At 51.1% G+C, this 20,599-nt stretch overlaps 1 long non-coding RNA gene across 1 annotated transcript; it reads left to right on the top strand.

The window, feature by feature from the left end:
- The first annotated feature begins 10,328 nt into the window (after positions 1-10,328).
- On the top strand, positions 10,329-19,687 carry LOC102388358. The gene is made up of 3 exons (XR_324299.3): positions 10,329-10,934; positions 17,846-17,944; positions 19,503-19,687. It is a non-coding gene; the product is annotated as an uncharacterized LOC102388358 (long non-coding RNA).
- Positions 19,688-20,599: the final 912 nt, after the last annotated feature.

Below are 20,599 nucleotides of genomic sequence, written 5' to 3'. Positions count from 1 at the left end.
AATGTGAATTTTCCTCAAATTGCCAACATCTGTCTTCAAGTGAGGTATCCAGAACTGAGTAGAACTGAATACTTACCTCCCATCTCACCCATACTTGTTTCATGGTTTCATAGATGTTAGGGTAGGAAGGATCATCAAGTCCGACACCATGCCCTGGGCAGGAATGAGTGCTGGGGTCAGATGACCCCAGCAGGTATCTGCCCAATCTCCTTTTGAATATCTCCAAGGAAGGGGACAGCACCACCTTCCTTGGAAGCTTATTCCATATTTTGGCAACCCTCACAGTAAATAATTTTTTTCCTGATGTCCAATCTGAATTTGCTCTCTTCCAGTTTGTGGCCATTATTTCTAGTTACCCTGACAGGCGCCCTGGTAAACATTATATCCCCTATTTCTTGCTGGCCCCCCCCCCGATGAGTTTGTAGGTGGCCACAAGATCACCTCTCAGCCTCCTCTTGAGGAGGCTGAAGAGGTTCAGGTCTCCCAGTTGTTAATGTATCCCAGAAAGAGACTGACCGCTTTTGCAACAGCATCTCGTTGTTGACTCAATTCAAGTCATGATCAAGTCATTGAATTCCATTTTGTTGATTTTGCAGGTCATTTTGAATTTTGACCCGGTCCTCCAAAGTATTTGCAGCTCCCTCCCAGCCTGGTGTCACCCACAAATGTTATATTCCATTATCCAAATAGTTAATTAAAAGAGTAAATAGAATGAGATCTATGGCAGACACCTGTAAGATACTAGTGAAATGTCCACCTCATTCTAATCCATTAGAACATGCTCAACCCCGGCAGATTATGGAGTCTGTTGGGTAGCTATTTATAAGAGGGAAAGCTGTTCTGATGGGTCCTGGCCACCTCCTATGCAGAGAAGGGAATTTCCCCACAGTGTGTGCATTGGGAAAAACTCTGCAACAAGTGCTAGAACCCTACAGAGACACTGACAGCACAGTTGCCTCTAGAATCACTCTTCAGCCCTTTCTAGATCTCCACTTGGCCTTCAAAAACAGGCCAAATACAGCCCCCCTTGGGGTCTGCTTGCACATTGCTGACACTTTTGGGGACAGGGCATTTTTACAGTGATCTGTTTTATTTGGTATGCTGGACTCCATTGAATTACGTAAGTTTGAATACTACTCAGTATTGCCCAGCCCCTCCATATTTCTCTTCCCTAGATACTTCAGCTCTCACCAAGTGAACTTTTCCATCTCTGGCTTTCTGGCCTCAAATCTGTCATTCTTGTTCTCACTCTTCCCACTGCTCACTCCCCTCTCTCTGGCCTCAAAGGGATTAAAACTCACAGGGCACTGTAAGGCATCTGCAACAAAGCCTCCAAGACTCCTCACTGCTACCCTCAATCCTCAATCTTGCCAAGTTGGTGCAAGATGAATCTGTTAGTCACTGAATTCCAGTTCAGTAGACTGTACAGCCCAAATGCCTCTTTCAGCTTGTTCCAGATTTACCTGATCCCTGCACAGTGCTTTGTGGGCCATGGTCAGCCCCTCCAGGGTGTATGGAATGCCTAAAACTCTCCAAAACCTAATTCTGCCAAGGTGCCCAGACCCAGCCACAGTTTCCATGGTTCTGCAAAGCCAGAAAAAGTGTGGGTTGCAGAGGCATTGGTCTGAAAGACAGCTGGGGTGTGGCATTAGGTGAGAAGTTATAACAGTAGCATTTAAGAAGAATTCTTGTTTGCTAACATTTATTGCCTGCTTGCCATGATTTGAGTGAAGTTTGAAAGGTTTTGCTGAAAATATAGTGAGGACTCTGAACTGTATATTGAGGCATTGTCTAGTGGCCAAAGCAGAGATTGGGACTCAGGACACCCAAGTAATAATTTTGCTCTGCCAGCAATTTCAGTATGGCCTTACAGTAGTAAAATCCCATTGGCCCTGTGCAGGGACTCGCTGGGGCTTTGCTCCAGAGAAATGCAGGGTCCCCACAACCTCAGGGTGACCCCACATCTCTCTATTCATAGATTCATAGATTCATAGATATTAGGGTCGGAAGGGACCTCAATAGATCCTAATGTCCAGTCTAAATTTGCTCTCTGCTAGCTTGTGGCCATTATTTCTTGTAACCCCCGGGGGCGCCTTGGTGAATAAATACTCACCAATTCCCTTCTGTGCCCCCGTGATGAACTTATAGGCAGCCACAAGGTCGCCTCTCAACCTTCTCTTGCGGAGGCTGAATAGATCCAGTTTCTCTAGTCTCTCCTCGTAAGGCTTGGTCTGTAGGCCCTTAACCATACGAGTGGCCCTTCTCTGGACCCTCTCCAGGTTATCCGCATCCCTCTTGAAGTGCGGTGCCCAGAATTGCATGCAGTACTCCAACTGTGGTCTGACCAGCGCCCGATAGAGGGGAAGTATCACCTCCTTGGATCTATTTGTCATGCATCTGCTGATGCACGATAAAGTGCCATTGGCTTTTCTGATGGCTTTGTCACACTGCCGACTCATGTTCATCTTGGAGTCCACTAGGACTCCCAGATCCCTTTCCACTTCTGTGCCACCCAGCAGATCATTCCCTAGGTAGTAGGTGTGCTGGACATTTTTCCTCCCTAGGTGCAGCACTTTGCATTTCTCCTTGTTGAACTGCATTCTGTTGTTTTCTGCTCCCATCGGTCATATGCCTCTGAGCACAAGGCATGCATCGTTAACTGTTGTTAGTAACCTGGGCCAGCCTGTTGTTTACAGTAGCGAGCGAGAACCTGGAAAAGGCTGGAGTTGGTCCCTACAATGAGAGTGGCCCCTTTCATCCCCCAGTACTGGGATGCCCAGTCATTCAATCAATTTGAAATTGCCATAGTAATGGAAAAAGAAGTGGAAGTGGAAGGACCTTTTTCCTTTGAAACCCATTGAGACATAGTGTACTTCATCCGGGGCTTTGAACGAGCACTAAAGAACTGCTTCGGGCACCACTCTCACTTTGCATCTTATAAATCAGTTATTTCTACTGACACTTGACACTATGATCCATGTTGACATAAAACAGTTTTGTAAATGAAATAAACATGTTGAAACAAACAAACAAAAAGGGCTGGGTTCCAGTTGGGGGGGGGGTTCTCGAGCTCCCACCCAGAAAATGGAAAATCTATACTACTGGGAGTCCCAAAGGAACAACTTCCTCACTTGCAAGCAACTAAAAGTGAGCAATTTATTAAAATGTAAATAAATAAATAAATAATCCTCATCAATAATTAATCTTAATCTAATTTTCTGCTTCAAATATCAATCCCCGCAACTGTTAAACAACAAACACTTCACAATTTAAATACTTCAAATATTAACTCCTTAGCATATTAAAACTAAACCAAGATGGTGGTGGAGTCCTGCATAACCCAGGAGAAGATCAAGAAGGAGCTGGAGAAGCCCATTGACCAAGAGAAGATGTGCCCACTGCTGCTGTGGCTTTCATCACCAACAACAGGTGGCACCACCACATGGATGAGTTTTCCCACAGCAATGTGCCCTCCAGCAAGCTGCAGACCTACACCTCAAAGGATGCAACTTTAAAAGAGCTGACAAGTTTAATAAAAGAAGTCTATCTAGAAGCATGGAAAGAGGGAACACATTTCAATTTTCCCACTGTTTTTACAGATCTCAACAGACCTGGTTATAGGGTGAAGAAAATTGGCAGTATGATGTCAGGCAGAAAGGCATAAATGATTCCATGACACTGCAGTCTCAGAAATTCCATATAGGGGATTACTTGGATATAGCAATTACACCTCCAAATCAGGCACCACACCCAGAAAACTACATGTAACCGTATTAAAATATCACTTTTTGTAGATGGCTATATCTTCCAGTGGGTCATATGTGCTACATGAAACAGGCTTTTTTTTTCTTTTATTGCCAAGCAAAAAGACCTGAAAACACTTCTAAGCCTTGAAAACAGGAGTCAATTTTAAATAGGTAATTTTACTGTGTGAGTTTAGAAGAAGCAGTGTCCTAATCTGCTTCATTATCCCTTCTTTCCTGGCTGTTATGGTATGAAAAGTAAGTGGCAATGTCCAGTGTTTCAAGATCTGTGTAAAATGTGACTGAGAACATAGAAGTGCTTTTACTGTTCTGCTAAAAGCTATCTAGATTGGAATAAATATTGTTATTGTTTACAAAAAATAAAACTTCTTGAGTTTTTGGTCACTTTTAACTGGAAGTTCCTCTCCCTGGAAATTGCTACCTTGCCCAGTTCAGAGGAGGGGGAAGAGTAATTTCTTTCCAGTTCACTGGGGCAGATTTTGTGTTACTGCCTGCTGCTCTTTTAGGAAGTATGACTCAGTCTGCCACTTTAAAGCTCCTGACACCACTGCTTTATGGTGTGCCATCCAGGGTTCCAGTTGTCACAGCACTGGGAAATGGTGTGAGGATCACCAACACTGCCTGCTGCTCTCACCACTGTCACCACATGCCACTCTCTGGATTACCACTGTCCCTCTAAGAGTGCCGCTAGGGAAACACCACTCTCTTGCCTCTCCAGGACAGTGCTGTGTGAGCCCTTCTGGGACTCCACTCTGGTCTCATAGGGGGGTACAGCTTCAGAAGTCATAGAGTCATCAAAAATTAGGGTTGGAAGGGACCTCAGAAGGTCATCTAGTCCAACCCCCTGCTCAGACCAGGACCACCTCCAATTAGATCATCTCAGCCAAGGACTTGTCTAGCCAGGTCTTGAAAACCTCCAAGGATGGAGATTCCACAACCTCTCTGGGTAACCTGTTCCAGTGTTTTGCTACCCTCCTAGTGAGAAAGTTTCTCCTAATGTCTAATCTAAACTTTCCTTGCTGCAACTTGAGACCATTGCTCCTTGTTCTGTCATCTGCCACCACTGAGAACAGTCTAGCTCCATCCTCTTTCGAACCTCCCTTCAGGTAGTTGAGGGCTGCTATGAAATCCCTGCTCAGTCTTCTATTCTCTAGACTAAATAAGCCCAGTTCCTTCAGCCTCTCCTCATAAATCCTGTGCCCCGGCCCCCTAACCATTTCTGTTACCCTCTCCTGGACTCTCCAGTTTGTCCACATCCTTTCTGTAGGGGGAAGGCAAAACTGGACACAGTACTCCAGATGTGGCCTTGCTAGTGCTGAATAGAGGAGAATAATCATTCCCCTTGATCTGCTTGCAACACTCTTACCAATGCAGCAAGTGTGCTGTTAGCCTTCTTGGCCACAAGGGCACACTGTTGACTTATATTCATCTTACTGTCCACTGTAACTCCCAGGTCATTTTTTCCAGAGCTGCTGCCTAGCAAGTCAGTCCCCAGCCTGTATTGGTGCATGGGATTGTTCTGCCCTAAGTGGAGGAATTTGTGTTTGCCCCTGTTGAACCTCATGATATTTCTTTTGGTCCAATCCTCCAATTTATCTAGGTATCTCTGAATCCTAACCCTACCCTCCAGCTATCTATTACTCCTCCTAGCTTGGTTTCATCTCCAAACTTGCTGAGGGTGAACTCTATACCATCTTCCTTGATAAAGATATTGAACAAAACCAGCCCCAGGACCAACTCTTGGGACGCTCCACTTGAGACTGGCTGCCAGCTAGACAGAGATCCATTTACTACTACCCTCTGAGCCCGATGCTCCAGCCAGTTTTCTATCCACTTTACACTCCAAAGTATACCACATTCACTGGTCTTCCCACATCCACAGAGCCAGTCACCTCATCACAGAAAGCAATCAAGTTGATCAGCCATGACTTGCCCCTGGTGAATCCATGCTGACTGTTCCTAATCACTTTCTTGTCCTCCCAGTGCTTAGAAATGGATTCCTTGAGGACCTGCTCCATGATTTTTCCAGGGACTGAGGTAAGCCTGACTGGTCTGTAGTCCCTGGATCCTCCTTTGTCCTGTATTAAATATGAGCACTATATTTGCCTTTTTCCAATTGTTCAGGACCTCTTCCAATTGCCATGAGTTTTCAAAGATGATGACCAGTGGCTCTGCAATCACATTGGTCAACTCCCTCAGCACCCTCGGTGCATTCTGTCCACCCCATGGACTTATATATGTCCACCTTTTCTGTATAGTCCCAAACCTGTTCTTTTGCTACAGTTGGATGCTCATGTCCTCTCCAAACTGTGCTGCCAGGTGCAGTAGTCTGGGAGCTGGCCTTGCCTTGCCACAGCACAGAAGTATAGGAGTGGATATGGGGCTTTTGGTCTTCCCCCAGGCCTGCCCACATATTGTGCCCCCCAGACTCAGAAGGCACCAGTCACCCCTGGTGTGGGGACTCTCCACACATTCCCCCCAATGGCAAACAGCGCCCGCCACTGGCAACAGCAGCAGCAGGCACTTGAGGCATTCATAGCCTGTGCAGCCACTGACACCAAGCAGCATGTGACTCCAGCCAGCATTGCACATGGTGGCAAGGAGTGCAGCCTGGCTGGCTGGCCGGCCTGCCTCTATTGTACAGGGCTCTGTGTGGAGCACATGCACCTCCTGGGACTTGCACGCCACCAGGGAAAGCCCCATACAATGGAGTCAGCTACCATTGCTGCTCCCTGATGTGCAGGTCCTGGGATTCCGCCAGAAAGCAGGGGCTGGGGCTCGCCTCCACTTCTGGTGGCAGGATGCTGAAGATGCATAATAGACTACCTGGTAAGGGCGGGAAATGGATGGTACTTACCTGAAGGTATGGAGCCAGGAAAGACGGAGCGATGAGTAGTTCCACGGCCATGATTCATAAGCACCTGTTTTGTGAGGCTACAGGGGCATGCAGGACGTGACAGCATAGATGCGTGCCTAGAGTGAGCTAGAAAAACATGAGTGGAGCAGAGCATGGGGGAAGAGTAGAGTACCGTGACTGTATGCAATGCCACAGCAACGAGAGTGGTAAGAAACTGAGCTGGTTCCCCCCCAGAGGGGTATCCAGCAACCCGGAGATCCAGAACTGGCCAGAGCTCTTCATAGATCCTGGCACCCTGACACTGGAATAAGGAGTATGTGAGTGCAACAGTGGCTGTGGCCCGGTGCTCGGGCACAGCAAAGTCGTTATATGTCCTTAAAGCTTTCTGTTCTTTGAAAGAAGCTGTCAATATTTGAAAGATCAGAGGCCTTTGAGATGTGGATAAAGAGCCCTGAGTTCGGAGGTGAGTAAGGCTTGGAATACTTGAATTGGCTGTGTGAATTAATTGGAACCAGGATGACTGAACATCCAGGAGTTAATCAGGGATGAGCACCTGATTGTCACACATTGTGAATTAATTTTTTAACTTGATTTATTTAAGAAAACTGGTGACTTTGTCAGGCACTTTATCTAATCACGTGAGCCTATGAATTAATTTTGAACTTGATTTATTTAAGAACTGAAGGAATGAATTTCAGACTGTGTTAATTTATAAAAACCCACATGGTGTCTGCCCAGAACTGCTTACGGGTCTGGCATCATCCCACATTCTAAGGGATTCAGAAGCATCGGGCCATGTCCACCTAGGACTGGAAACACTGACATCAACCGACCACGGTTGACAAGTGGATGGGATGTAGAGGAGGAGCCCCCAAAAGGACCAATGACACAAGCAGGCACGTGGGTAGTCTGTACCATCCCAGGTCTCTCCTTTCTACTTATGATCAAGGCATGGAGAATGAATTGAGGGAAACTTCCTGTGGGCACATTGCTTGGTGCCTGAGCAAAGAGGGAGTCAAGCCAGGGAGGAAATCTCTCAAATAGCAAGGCAACTTCTGTTCCGGTATAACCAGGTACACATGGCAATCAGATAGCAAAGCTTATTTGTCACCCAGGAAACATGCTTATTTCTGTCACCAGTATAAAACTACTTCTGCAATAAGTCTAGATCTAAATGGCACAAAATCACAAAGCTATCTCTAGGTAACTGCAAACTGACTTACCTAGCTTACTCAACTTTTCATGTACATCTTAAAATCTTTTTGCTTATGATATTCTTTCACCAGTTACTATTAGCTTTGTTGCTTCTTTCCTTAGCTTTCTGTCTCAACCTAAACTATAGCCTAAATAATTTGTGCTAATTATAAGGAGTAACAAAGGCCATCTGCTGCTCCAGAATGCACATCATCTATTATGTTGTAAATGTTATGCCTATATGAGCCTATAGCGGGAGCTAAGTCAGTCTGACTTTGACCCTGGATGAAGCAGGGTTAAGTTGGACTGATTTTGTTACGCTTGTGTAACAGTTGCGTGGTAACAGCCTGTACCAGTATCCTCTGAGCTCAATATAATATTCATATCTGCCTGTGTCCTCTGTGGTCATGTTCGTGGGGCAAAATTACTGTGCTGGGAGACAATGCCTTCAAGCACACTACTATGCACAGTCTGTCCTCAGCCTAGGACAGCTGCCATCATGTAGGCTAATTAGCACTGCCAGTAACAGTTCTAGTTAAGCTATCCTTCCCATGTTGCCACATGGAGGCCTTTATCTTGCTTCCAGGTCAGCAAGAAGCCCACATGGAGCAAAGGATAGTGCTGCAGGCCATGGAGAGTTCACTTTGTAGACATGGACTATGTCTAAGATGCACCTGACCTGACAGGGTCCTGGCCTCAGTAGGTCTGGGAGCAACACGCAGTGCAACAGGGCCCTGGAGGACAACCTCATATAATGTAACTAGACTGGAAGGCCCCTTCTGGGCACTTGTACACCCATCAGCGACAGAAAGTAGGGTCTGGAGTTTGAGCAGGCTCAGAGACAGGAATGCTTTTTATAATAGATACATTAAACAGACTGTATGGACTTAGCATGGAGCTCCGCATCCCCAACATTAGTGTACACAACATCCAATGTACAGACACAATGTGGCCACTATGGGGTGCTGCATCAGGGAGCTCACATTTCCTAGCCCTAGTCTGGTCCCCAGGGTGTGCTGTAGTCCCTATGTTAGTGCATATCTTGCACTTTGCATATTCCTGGCCAGGCCACTGGGGGTCAATGCAGACTCACATAAGCACACAGAGAATTCATACAACAAAATCCGTGGAAATCCTCCCCGCCCCGAAAATTAAACATGGTGGCTTTTCAGGGTGTTGCAGCAGCCTGCTGGCACAGGGAAGGAGGGAAGAGGGGCTGCCTGCTGGAAAGGCTGCCAGGAAGATGGCTGTCAGCCCCCCATCCCTCACTGCTGATTGGCTGTGATGGCTACCTATCGTGTGGCCCCACCCAATACAGTAGCAAGGGTGGGGGCACATGACGGGCAATGAAGCAAAAGGGCACCAACAGGCGCTGCCCAGCCGGGGCAGAACATGGGATAGAGCCACGAGAGGCTCGTCTGGTGGAGCATGGGGATGGGGAAGGGAAGTTCCCATAACAGCATGCACTCCCGGGCAAGCATGGCGGAGCGCATGCCTCCTAGATTTGTGCATGGAGCAAGGGCTGGCTGCTGCTGTAGGCTTGCCCTGGGCACCAAATTTCCTTGTTACAGTACTAGCCCCACCCATAAGGTGAATCAGGGCTTGCAACACTGGGGGGTGGAGAGGTTTGGGGTTCTCTTCAGAACCCCTCTCCTTTGGCCTGGGCTAGACACTGTCTTGCCCTTCCTTTCCCCCACCCCTTTCCCCCCTACATGGCAACTACAGCCAGACAGGCCCCTGGAAGAGATGTGGATTGAGGGTGTGGTGTTTATCATCTTACTCACATCCACAGTGACCTGGAAAAAATTGTAGCCTCAGGGTGACGCAGACAAGTTTGCTCGCGGACATTCACATACATGCACGCATGCACACACGCAGATGCAGACCAGCACCCCCTTGCAAACACACACATACACGGTCTAAAAACACTTCTGCAAAGGCAAACCTATGCACCCCCTATAAGCACATTAAGATCTCTTCCACACAGCAACACGCAAACCTGAACACACATTCACCAGCCTCCTATACTTACAAAAACACACACCACCATCAACACTCTACAAGTGTGCACACACACAACCTGTCTTACACACATCCACACCAACACTCCCACAATGACACCCTCTGCTCAACAAATCCTAACCCAAACAGTTACACATCCACACCCCTCCCCACACACCCACACAACCACTCACACAGCAACATTCATAGGCAACTGGTCCCTCCTGAGTCTGGGGGGCACCCACGGATGCCGGCGTCAGCAGTGAGAATGGCCCTGTTGGGGTGAGGGGCATGTGCCCCACCCTGTGACCCCCCTACCAGTTGCCTGTGGCAACATTCCTGCAATCTCCACACTCACCCTTAAAACTTGCACACAGAATCACCCACGAGTCCTGAACAGCAAGGTGCCATGCCCCCCTACCCCTCCCAGAGACACCATGAATCCCTTCCCCTCCATCTCCCCACCCCCATCCTGTGACTAGCAGATTCGTGGCTGTGTCTGTAGCCCATATGGCACTGGGGGCACACTGCCTATAGCTACTGCCTGTTGCTGCAAGTGTGGGGAGGGAGAGTGGACTCAAGGCAGCAGGGCTGGAGGAGGCGGGGACGCATGGGGATGTGCCTGTGCCTGGCCTAATCTCACGGCTACAATTTTTCTGGGTCAGTGTGGATTTGAGCAAATTGATAAACACACATACACATGCATCCGTGTGCGGCTGTTCCTGGTACACACATACGCATGCACACATGGCTGATCCTGGTCCCCCACCCAGGCGCAGCTGGAGGGGGGAATGGTAGGGGGGGAGGGCAGTGTCAGGCCCAGGCCAAGAGTCTGAGCATGAACTCTGGAGTGGTTCTGACATATCTTGAATAACCAAGCTCCGTCCAGCCTCTCCCAAACTCCCCGCCTAACACCACCCCCACTGCTGCCTGGCACTGCTCCCACTGCACTAGACACAGGCAGCTTGGTGCGCCCGCAGACAGGCGCACAGCTAGACAGACACACAGCCCAGCATGTCAGACAGTCCCAGCACAGGGGAGGCTCTCAAGGACGAGACCCCCGACGCACCCAACGGGAAGCCACCCTGTGCCGAACTCAAAACAGCCATGGAGAAATGGTGAGTGCTAATGGGTCTTGCCGTGGGCAAAGTGGACACAGCCTGGGAGTTGCGGGGGAGAAGGCTGGCACCCCACCTTCTCCAAAATATTGGGACTGGAGATAAGGATCTCAGCGTGCATAAAAGCTCACTGGGGTGGGTGCTCAATGTGCATGAGGACTCTACGTGGTGTTGGCAGGGTGCTCAGTATGGATGGGGCTCCATGGTTCAAGGCAGGGAACTTAGTCTGGATGGTGGAGTGGGGCTCTGTGGAGCACGGCAAGGATCTCTGCTTGGAGACATGAGGCAGGGGGGAGGGTCCCTGTTTGGGGGGAGAGGCATATAGCTATGCCCTCTGTTAGCAGCTGCTTTATGTGCGGTGGCCCAGTGCACCCCAGGTGATGGCAGTGTCTGGCTGCTTCCTGGCTGTGTGTGATGGGAAGCTGATGTGGGGTGAGCGCTGTGTCCCCTGCCCAGCACAGGCTGAGTGAAGTTGGGTCCAGGCAAGAGCACCCAAAGGACGGGCAGGACCTGTCTGTGATCTTAGCAGGCCCGCTCCGGACTGGCTTGTGACTGGGCTTCAAGATGCCCCCCAACATCCCCACCCCCCATGTTGCTACCCTCCACTGGGGTGAGTCAGAACTCACAAGATTTGAGGATCCTCTGTGAGTTGGGCAGTAGGGTCAGACAGATTAGAGGCTGCCTGCGGATGGAGAGTATTGGGCAAGGGGCTCATTTAGGGTGACGGACTCAGAGGGTCCTGCCAGTGAGTCCTGTCACCGGTAGTGGTTCTGTCCAGTCTCTGCCCCCCTCATCTTGACCCACCCTCTGGCCCAGGCATCCCCCCACTCCCTGCGCTGCTTTTTCCACCTGCCAGAGATCAGCTCTGGCTGCAGCCTCCTGCCCAGCCTCCTCCCACTTCTGCTGTGTCAGATTAAGGGATTAACTCAGTGAACTGTCCTCAGGCAATGCTGCTGGAAGCCAGCCAACCTAAAGCTGAGGGGCAGAGGGAAAGCTAACTTGGGAGCCTTCCCCGCCACTCATGAATCTGCCAGGGCCTCTACCCACACAAAGCCCTTCCTTCTCAAACCTGTTCCTCAAACCTGCCCTGAGGATCTGGAGCAGGCCCAAGGGAAGATGGGTGCAGGGATGGGGCCTGAAATAAACTCCATTTCCCATCCATCACATGCAGGAGTGGAGGAAATCCCAGCTCAGCTCCTCTGAAACTCTTGGAGTGGACAGGGTCTGGACCCTGCTCTGCAGGGATCTGGAGGTCTGCAGTTACAGCAGGGGGCTGGGAGCCAAACTCCTGAACTCTATCTCAACTCTGGCACGGAAGTGGGATCTAGCACAGTGATTATCATCCTTTTTACACCCAAAGCACCCCTGGATAGACTCATGGCTCTCCTCAGAAAATGCTAGCCCTTCGTTTTCACAAGGTTTTTGACTACAGAAAAATAATCAAACAGTTTTTTGTGTTCCAAAGAACTCAGGAAGACCACAACTATGGATTTCTATTTAAAAACTCTGGGCTTATCTTGTGAACCATTTTTGTAAACCTAACAGTGTTAACGTAGTGTAGCACTTTACAGCACCTTTGAAAGGATCTCAGGGCGCCCCAGGGTGCTGTAGCACCCTGGTTGAAAATCACTGGTCTAGCAGGTAGAGAATAGGATGGGAGCCTGGACACCTAGGATATGGCCCAGCCTTTTCTGTGACAGTAGTTGAGAGCATGTCTCAGGCTCCTCACTATCACTGTCTCTCCCCCTCTGCACAGACAGGGTGAGGCACTTTGCTCTGTAGGACCAGCAGTTATTGCCATGCTTTATATAATCCCTGCTCCCATTTCCTGCTGCCAGGCTAATCTTAGCAGTGGATTCCCCTGGGAGCCCCAACAGCATGCATGCAGGGCTACAGTGCACTGCCAGCCACAGCCAAACACATCCAACAAGGTCCAGTCCCGCGCTAAGGCCAGGATCCCTGCAGCCCCTGTGCACACAACCCCTGTGGTCAGCCTGCACATGCCTATTGCACACAGTTCAGATATTCATAGCTCTACTGCGCACACACACATGCCTTTGTACTCTTAAAGCTTCCCTCTACATGCCCACTGACATGCATGCCCCTTGCGTCATTCAGGCTGGGGAATACAAGGAGGCTGGCAGTTGGTTGCTCACTGTCATGCTGTCAGCTCTTTGGTTCCATGTTATCAATACAGTGACATCAACAGCAGACACCTTGCACATGCCCACTGCCTCACTGCGGAAGCTCAGTACCCTGTCAGGGCTTTCCCTCCCTCATGGGTTGAACCGCTCTGCTCTGTTAGGGCTAATGCATGGTGCCATGGAGCCTCTACTACCTCTGCGGCACACACACACTAGGAGCAAAGTTGTGGATGCAGGCTGTACTGTCAGTCCTGACAGGCAAGTCCCTTGCTCGGCACAGAACCGGAATTCACTCCCACCCAGCACTGAGGCAAGAGGCTATCAAGAACCCAGAAGTCCTGGCTCCCATTCCTCCTTTCCCATCCCTGCCTTGCTTGTGCTGCCCTCCTCCACCCCTACATGGTTGCGGCTGGCATAATGGGAGTTGACAGGCCCAGGCAGAGCTTGCTGTAGAGATGCGGCCCTGCAGGGCTGGCATCCACGTGACCCCTGTGCATCCCTGCTGCAATGACCCATTTTGGGTCTTGCCGGCATGTTGCCATGGCAGCAGGGAGCTAGTGGGGTGGGGCGAGGGAAAGGAATGAGGTAGTAGATCTGAATTGGCTGGCATAGGCAGAGGGGTGACCTAAAGTGGCTGTCCCCAATCATACCTCCTTCACTGAGTCACCTGGAAATACCCCCTTCCTCCCAACTGACCCCCAGGGTCTACTTGGGGTGCCCCCTTGGCACGCTTCCTCCACTCCACTGTGCCCCCCTCTCCCCCCAAAGAACACACCTTCCTCATTGCCACCTCCCCCCAGCACCAGGCCTCCCTCCCCTGTCCTGCCATCCCTCCGCCCTCCAGAGCTGGTTATCAGGGCTGAGCAGCTGTGGGGCAGGGCAGGGCACTGGGACTGGATGCTGCTGCTGACTCAGCCTGGGCCTCATTAGCTCCAGAGAAAGGAGCTTGGGGGCGGCCAGGCAGGGGTAATGAGGAGCCTGGGAAGGAGGGGGACATTAACCCCTCCTTGTCTGTCCCATATCCTCCACTGCCCATCCCCTGCCTTTAACCTCTTCTCTGCTGGTACATGAACTCACATCATCCCACTTTTACCCTATTTTGGTCATAGCCTTATGCCAGTCTCCTGGGCTGTGGGGACCAGCTCCCAGCTGACCCTCCCTATTCCCCATTGTACCCGTTGTCTGCTGGAAGGGCCCCCAGGGTTCCCTCTCTGGGCTCACAGTCCAGCTTGTCACCCTAAATCATCCCTCAAAAGCATCCTACCTGTTGCCTCCCTCATCTGTTCATGACAGGCCCTGGCCCCTCTATGCCCTGACAGCAGTAGGAGCAGCATCCCCTGAGCCAGCCATCTCCTCTCCTTTGTGCAGACAGCCAGTGCTGCTGCCAGCTCTGGCCGAGCCCTAGCAGGACAGAGACAGGGCAAGACCCAGTCTGGGAGTTCAGGGTAAAACTGAGGCACAAGGCTAGTTGACCAGGTGCATCTCCACATGGGCTGGGGAGTCAGTTGTTTACATATGTCCTTGTCTAGAACAGCATTTCTCAACCCATGGGTTGCGACCCAAAAGTGGGCCGCAAGAATATATGAAAGGGTCACAAACAAACTTTAAAAATGGACCATCAAACTTATGGATTCTCCTTTAAAGGAGAAAAACCTGGGAAACCATGGCCTTTCCCTTGCAGGCTGGCAGAGTTCCAGCCTGCAAGGTGCTGCAGGGGGCAGAGGGCCAGGAGTGAGGGGCACTGGACCGGGACCGGCCATTGATGTTTGCAAATGGGTCCTGGAACAAAAAAGATTGAGAACCACTGACCTAGAAGGCACTGGGCACCACAACTTTCAGTGTAAGCAGGGGGACGTCAGGCATTTGTCCACCAAGGATCAGGCCTCACCATGTCCCAGGCTGGGAACCAGATATCAGTAAGCCCCAGAGCTAAATGCTGCTGATGAAAAGGAAACAGAATTCAGGTGTCCTGGCACCCAGCTCCTCTGCTGTAATCCACTTGTCCCCCCTCCCCTGCCAGAGCCAGGAGAGAACCCAGGAGTCCTGGCTCCCAGCCCCAATAACTTGTCCACATACAGGTATGTGAATCCATCAACTCTTACACTCAACATGTCAGGAGGGAGGCTAACTTGGGGTAGGGTAGGAGGGAAGCTAAGCAGTACATTGTCATCTCCAACAGCAGAGCTACCAGCTATTGGCATTGTAGATTGGCAGGGAGGGGGTTAAATGGAGTATGTAGCTATTGGCATTGTAGATTGGCAGGGAGGGGGGTAAATGGAGTATCTCCCAAGGTGTCCAGCATGGTTACTGGTTGTCTATGCTTCAGGCTGGCAAGAAGGGGGTTAACAAGGAGGCAGTTGCACTGGCATCCATAGCAGGGATTGAGTTCATTCAGTCAGGGGCAGAGAGCTCCTATGATACATGGGCACAAAGGTAGGATCAGTGTGTTCTGCTCCATCCCAGCAAGGACAGAGTTAATACAGCACAGGGATGGGACTAATGTAGCACTGGGTTAGGGCCAAGGTCCTGCTTCTCCTGGCAAACAGAGGGTTAACCCAGCACTAGCATCCCAGCCAGCTGCAGCATGATTGCCCCAGGGCTGCCATGTGCTCTCCCAGAAACCAGGGGAGGGTGGCGCATTGTTAACTGGGTACAGACACAGCTTATGGCTGGGGTTAGGGAGAGTGGGGAGGTAGAGGGATGATCCTGGCCTGGGCTTTGTTGGTCACCCCCAACAGGTGCACTGACCATCCTGTATCGTCCCCAGCCCAGGTGGCACAGCAGGGCCTGGGCCTCCCTCATAGAGGGCCAAGGAACTCTAGTGTCTGGGCAGCTCACACCTTCTCAAGCAATTTGGGGCCTCAGGGAATGAAGATAAAAGGGGGGCAGCACTGCATCTCTGAGCAGTGGGCACAGCCTTTCTGGGGACTCAGGTGGTGTCACTGGCTACGACCGGGGCCAAGCCTTCTAGCTTTCCTTCCCAGCCCCAAGGCTGCAGTTGGCCATGGAGGGTCTGCTGCAGGCCTAATTCTAAGGCATGGTCTGACTGGACCTGCATCTCTTCCCATTCTGCCCCTAATGAAGATGTAAAAAGGCAGCTCATCTCAGTCCCTCCTCACACCAGCCTCCCATGGGTGCATGCTCCAGCACCAGTGTCTGGGCTGCCTTCTCATGGTGCCTAAGGTGGGGCCCAGGACAAATGGTACAAGGACATGACAGAACCTACATCCCAAACAAGTTCCCCACTTATCCTCCCCACTTGGCCATTTGATTTTTCCAGGATAAACTTGGCCTCTAGGACTGGACTCAAGCAAGAAGGATGGCAGAAGCATAGGGTAAATCTAGGTGTCCTGGCTTCCATACAAGTGGGGCACCCAGCCCCTGCCACAGCCTGGTCAATGCCCATGAAGTAAATGAGGGGACAGGGAATCTTTCCAGTGGCTCTCAAGGGTGTCAATCTCAGACACCCAAACTGGGATCCCAAATGAGAACCTTCCTTCCCATCCTAGAGGAGCAATACTGAAGCCTGCTCTTTCTTGCAGCCCTTACTGCCTCAGAGAAGCCTCCACCTAGCCCAGGCTCAGCCCCATCTGGGAGCTCCCACTCCCTGCTGCCCAGGCCCAATCTCAGATGGATCCCAGGTGCCATCCTTCTAAGAGCTCTGATTGTGACCAAAACTCAGTCATTATCCATGTGCTGGGCCTAGGGCCCCGAACGTGACACCATACAGTCTGGTGCGATGTGAATGCTCCCATCCCCTCCAGTCCCATGCCTGTCCCATAAGCAAGTCTGCTCTCTCAGGGCCCTCTGTCCCTGACCCTCCCCCTGAGGAGAAGTCCTGCTGGATGCTTTTCTCTGCAATGTGGGTGGACACTATCCTCATGGGCTGGGTTTGTGCCCAGGTGGCACCCCAGAGGTTAATGCTCCAGCCCTGCAGACATACTGCATGCCTTTCCATGGCACCTTTCTGCCCAAAAGCCATTGCAAATGAGGGGAAATCTCCCCTGATGCACCTATACTTGTGCCAGCCTCACCCCAAGGATAAACTTGGCATCTAGGACTGGACTCAAGGAAGGAGGATAGCAGAAGCATAGGCCACCCCAAGGCCAGGGGCTGGGACTCTGATCCTTGACCCCAGCCTCAGTTATTACCTATTCTTTGCTGCCACCTGGTGGCTCAAATAGAATTGAGCAGCTGGCAGCCAGAGCATACACAGATTCTGGACCTGTCCAACACCAGTTACACAGTCTAGTGCCAGGTTACAGAGAGGAGAAACAGACCCTGGGCACCTCTGGGCCCAGAGTCGGACTTCAGTGGGAGCAGGATATGGTGAGGCAAGCAAACAGACAATGGAGTGAAACACCCGCTCTGTCTGCCAAAGTGGACTCAGGCTAGATCCGTCCACTTCCTTCACTAAGAAACCTGCTTCAGAAGACAAGGAAATACCATAAATGCCATACATTCCTCCGTGTACACACCACTGCCTCCCCCACACATCTGTCTATCCAGCCAGCCATCTCCTTGTACAGCCTCCATTGGGGTCTGAGAGGGGTGGGGAGGACATAGTAGGTTAGATGGACCCTAGGGGCAATATCTGAAAAGGAAGAACATGCTGCATGGGGCTGACGGGAAGTTATAGGGAAGATATGAGGTTGGATATGCTCTGGGACTGATCCGGGGCAGCAAGGAGTGGGAAGGATACTGGGGTAGGTGGGCTCATGGATGTTATGAGGGAGAGTTTCAGACCAGTCCCAATCACCTCTGCAGTGTGAAGGAGAAGGGAGAGGACTCATGCAAGGAGCTGCTGGAATCATACCACAAGTGTCTGCATGCCCTGGGGATCAAAACCTAAAAGGACCCCCCGTGGTGAGTTTCCCCTCTACCCTGCCCCCCCATGACAGAACAAGCAGAGTGGGAGTGTATGTGTGTTGGGGGGGGGGGGGGGGGGGGCAGGGAGAAACCCAGGTTTGGGAAAGAAGGGGGCAGTAGATTGGGAGGGGCACCAGTAGATCAGGGATGGGACACCCTAATGCACTCTCAAATCTGGCCCTTAGCCCAGTGACACCTGCTACCAAGGAACTAGCTGCCCCCAGAATGTGGCACTATGCAAAGTGCTGACTGCTAGAGCCCAGTCAGCTCCCAGCCAGCCAAAGGTGAAGGGGGATTGTACCTGTCTGTCCATCAAGCACAGCTGGAGCAGAGGGACATACTCATCAACAAAAGGAGAAGCCATGAGACAGGCTGAATCTCCCACATCCTGCACTGTTCTCTCAATCCCTTGGCTGGCCCTGCTACTTCCCTGGGCCACCCCAAAATGGCAGGCTGTGTCCAGGTACCATCTGCCCTGCAGCCTGGGCTTGTGTCTCCCCTTTCCACCAAGAGAGAGACTCTGCTTCACCCACAGCCACCTGGGAGACACAAGGCAGACCAAGAACCCCTGGCAACAGTTGCCAAGCAGCTGTCTCCACAGTGATGGCATCAGAAATGCACCTGAAGTCTGTTCCAGGGGTCTGTTTACCAGGGAGGGGAGGGGAGGGAGAAAGGGCATTCCTCACAGTTGAAATGTTTCAATGACTTTTTTCTGACAAAATATTAACCCAAATGACTGAAAGCAGAGATGTCCATCCTAACCAGCACAGCTCAGCCAGACCCTAACCCTGGCCTTTCCCCTTCAGTCTTCAGTACTTTACTAAGCACTCCATATTGTCTGGCCCAGCCTCATTAACACAAAATATTTGCTATTTAGCATATCTTGGGAGGCGAGATTCGGAGCTGCATCACAGGCAGCTGAAGCCTGCAGCCTCTTGTGAGCTGACATGCTCCCACCAACTCTTCTTGCTGCTCCCAGTTATCTTTTTTTTTTTTAGCAGTCTTGTTCCTTTGATCCTTGATAATTGATCTCGCTCAGTTCAGGCTGCACAGAAGCAGCCAAACTCCTGGCACCTCTCCCAATACCCCAACTGGCTGCCAGACGAGGGAGTGAGCCTAGGGAGGAAGCAGTGCCTCTGATGGCTACTATGGGGTGGTGGATGGCCTGGCCATGTGCTATGATCTATATCCTGAGAAAGGAGTGGGAGGGAAGGGAAGACTTGCTCCAGCCCCCTCCACTGAGCTGTAAGAGTCAAGGGCTGGAGTAAAGAAGATATGAACCAGAGGGCTTCTGGAGATGAGGCCAAGCTCCTACAACTTCCTGGGGCCACTCAATGCCAGAAACCCAGGGCAGTTTGCAGAGCTGCTCGAGTAACATGGACCTGCCTGGGGACTATAGGCACAGGGAGTGCTTCAGCAGTGGCCAGACTCAGGGCACTGGGATCTCCAGAGCTGGGGGGATGCCCCAGTCAGTGATGGGGAGAATGGGCTGAACAAGCTGAGGAGCCTCTGCCCTGCTCTCATGTAATGCTCCAAGATTCCTCATCTCCTGCAGGTCCTGGTGTGGCCGAGTGGCACGTGGCCCCCTGCTGTCCTCTCCTCAAGGGGTCACAGTGGGGGCCAGCTACAAGAACAAAGGGCTGGAGTGCAAGGAGCAGTGCAATACCAAGAAAAGGTGGCAGCTGTGGATTGGGGCCATGGAGGTCCCCACTGCAATAAAATCTATACATTTTAACCTGGGCAGAGTCTGTGTTATGACTGGGTTCAGCTGCACCTCGCAACACCTCCTTCTTTTCCATCCCTGTTCCCATTACTGCACTCAGCACCCAAACCCTGTAGTCTACATCCTCTCTATGCTACACCAACATCTACCACTTGGCTCCTTCACCCACCCATAACACCCCATCCTCCTACCCCATCTCCCTCTCCCTAGAACCCCTTTCCCCTTCCCAACCCACTGTGGGCAGTCTGTCTTGCATAAAGCTCCCTAGCAGCACAGCTACATACACCCCACATGAGGAGTTGGGGAGGCAGAGGAAACCAAAGGGAGGAAGCTGGTGGGCTGAGAACAAGGAGACAGCAGTGACCTAGGCTCATCAATACTCCTTCTCCCACAAAATGTTATAGGATGCAAATGTGCAAAATGTGGCAAAGGATCTAGGCCTAGGGCCTAGGGAAAGGAAATACCTTGTAGGTGTGTGCAGAGCAGAAAAGCAGCCTCCCAGTAGAGGGGATAAAGATCCTACCCATTGGAGGAGACTAACAGATCCCACAGCTCCCACCTAATTAAAGAAAGCAGCTTATGCTGGGAAAAGGCAGAGAGCCCAGGAAGGAGTGAAAAGGGCTTTTTCCACTCCTGCTTCCCAGACTGTAGGCTGGAAGGGGGAGTGGGGTTGTCTCAGCTATTCCAGTCGGGAAAGATAAAAAATATGGGACAGGAGGGCAGACTGACAGAGCACAGTGCTCACATCTGACCTCAAATCAGGCCAGGTGAAGCCTTCGGGAAGGGGCAGTAAGGAGCAGACCCTCCCCCACCCCCACAGCTGAGGTGGGGGCCTGCATGCCAACCTCTGCTCCAATTGATAATTTACTAGCAACCCTAGACCAGAGCCTGTTCCCTCCCTACTCAGGCTGCAACCCCATGCAAACACT

The sequence above is a fragment of the Alligator sinensis genome, unplaced genomic scaffold, assembly GCF_000455745.1.
Source record: "Alligator sinensis unplaced genomic scaffold, ASM45574v1 scaffold496_1, whole genome shotgun sequence".
NCBI classification, from domain to species: Eukaryota; Metazoa; Chordata; order Crocodylia; family Alligatoridae; genus Alligator; species Alligator sinensis.
This window is presented reverse-complemented; position numbering and strand designations above follow the sequence as displayed.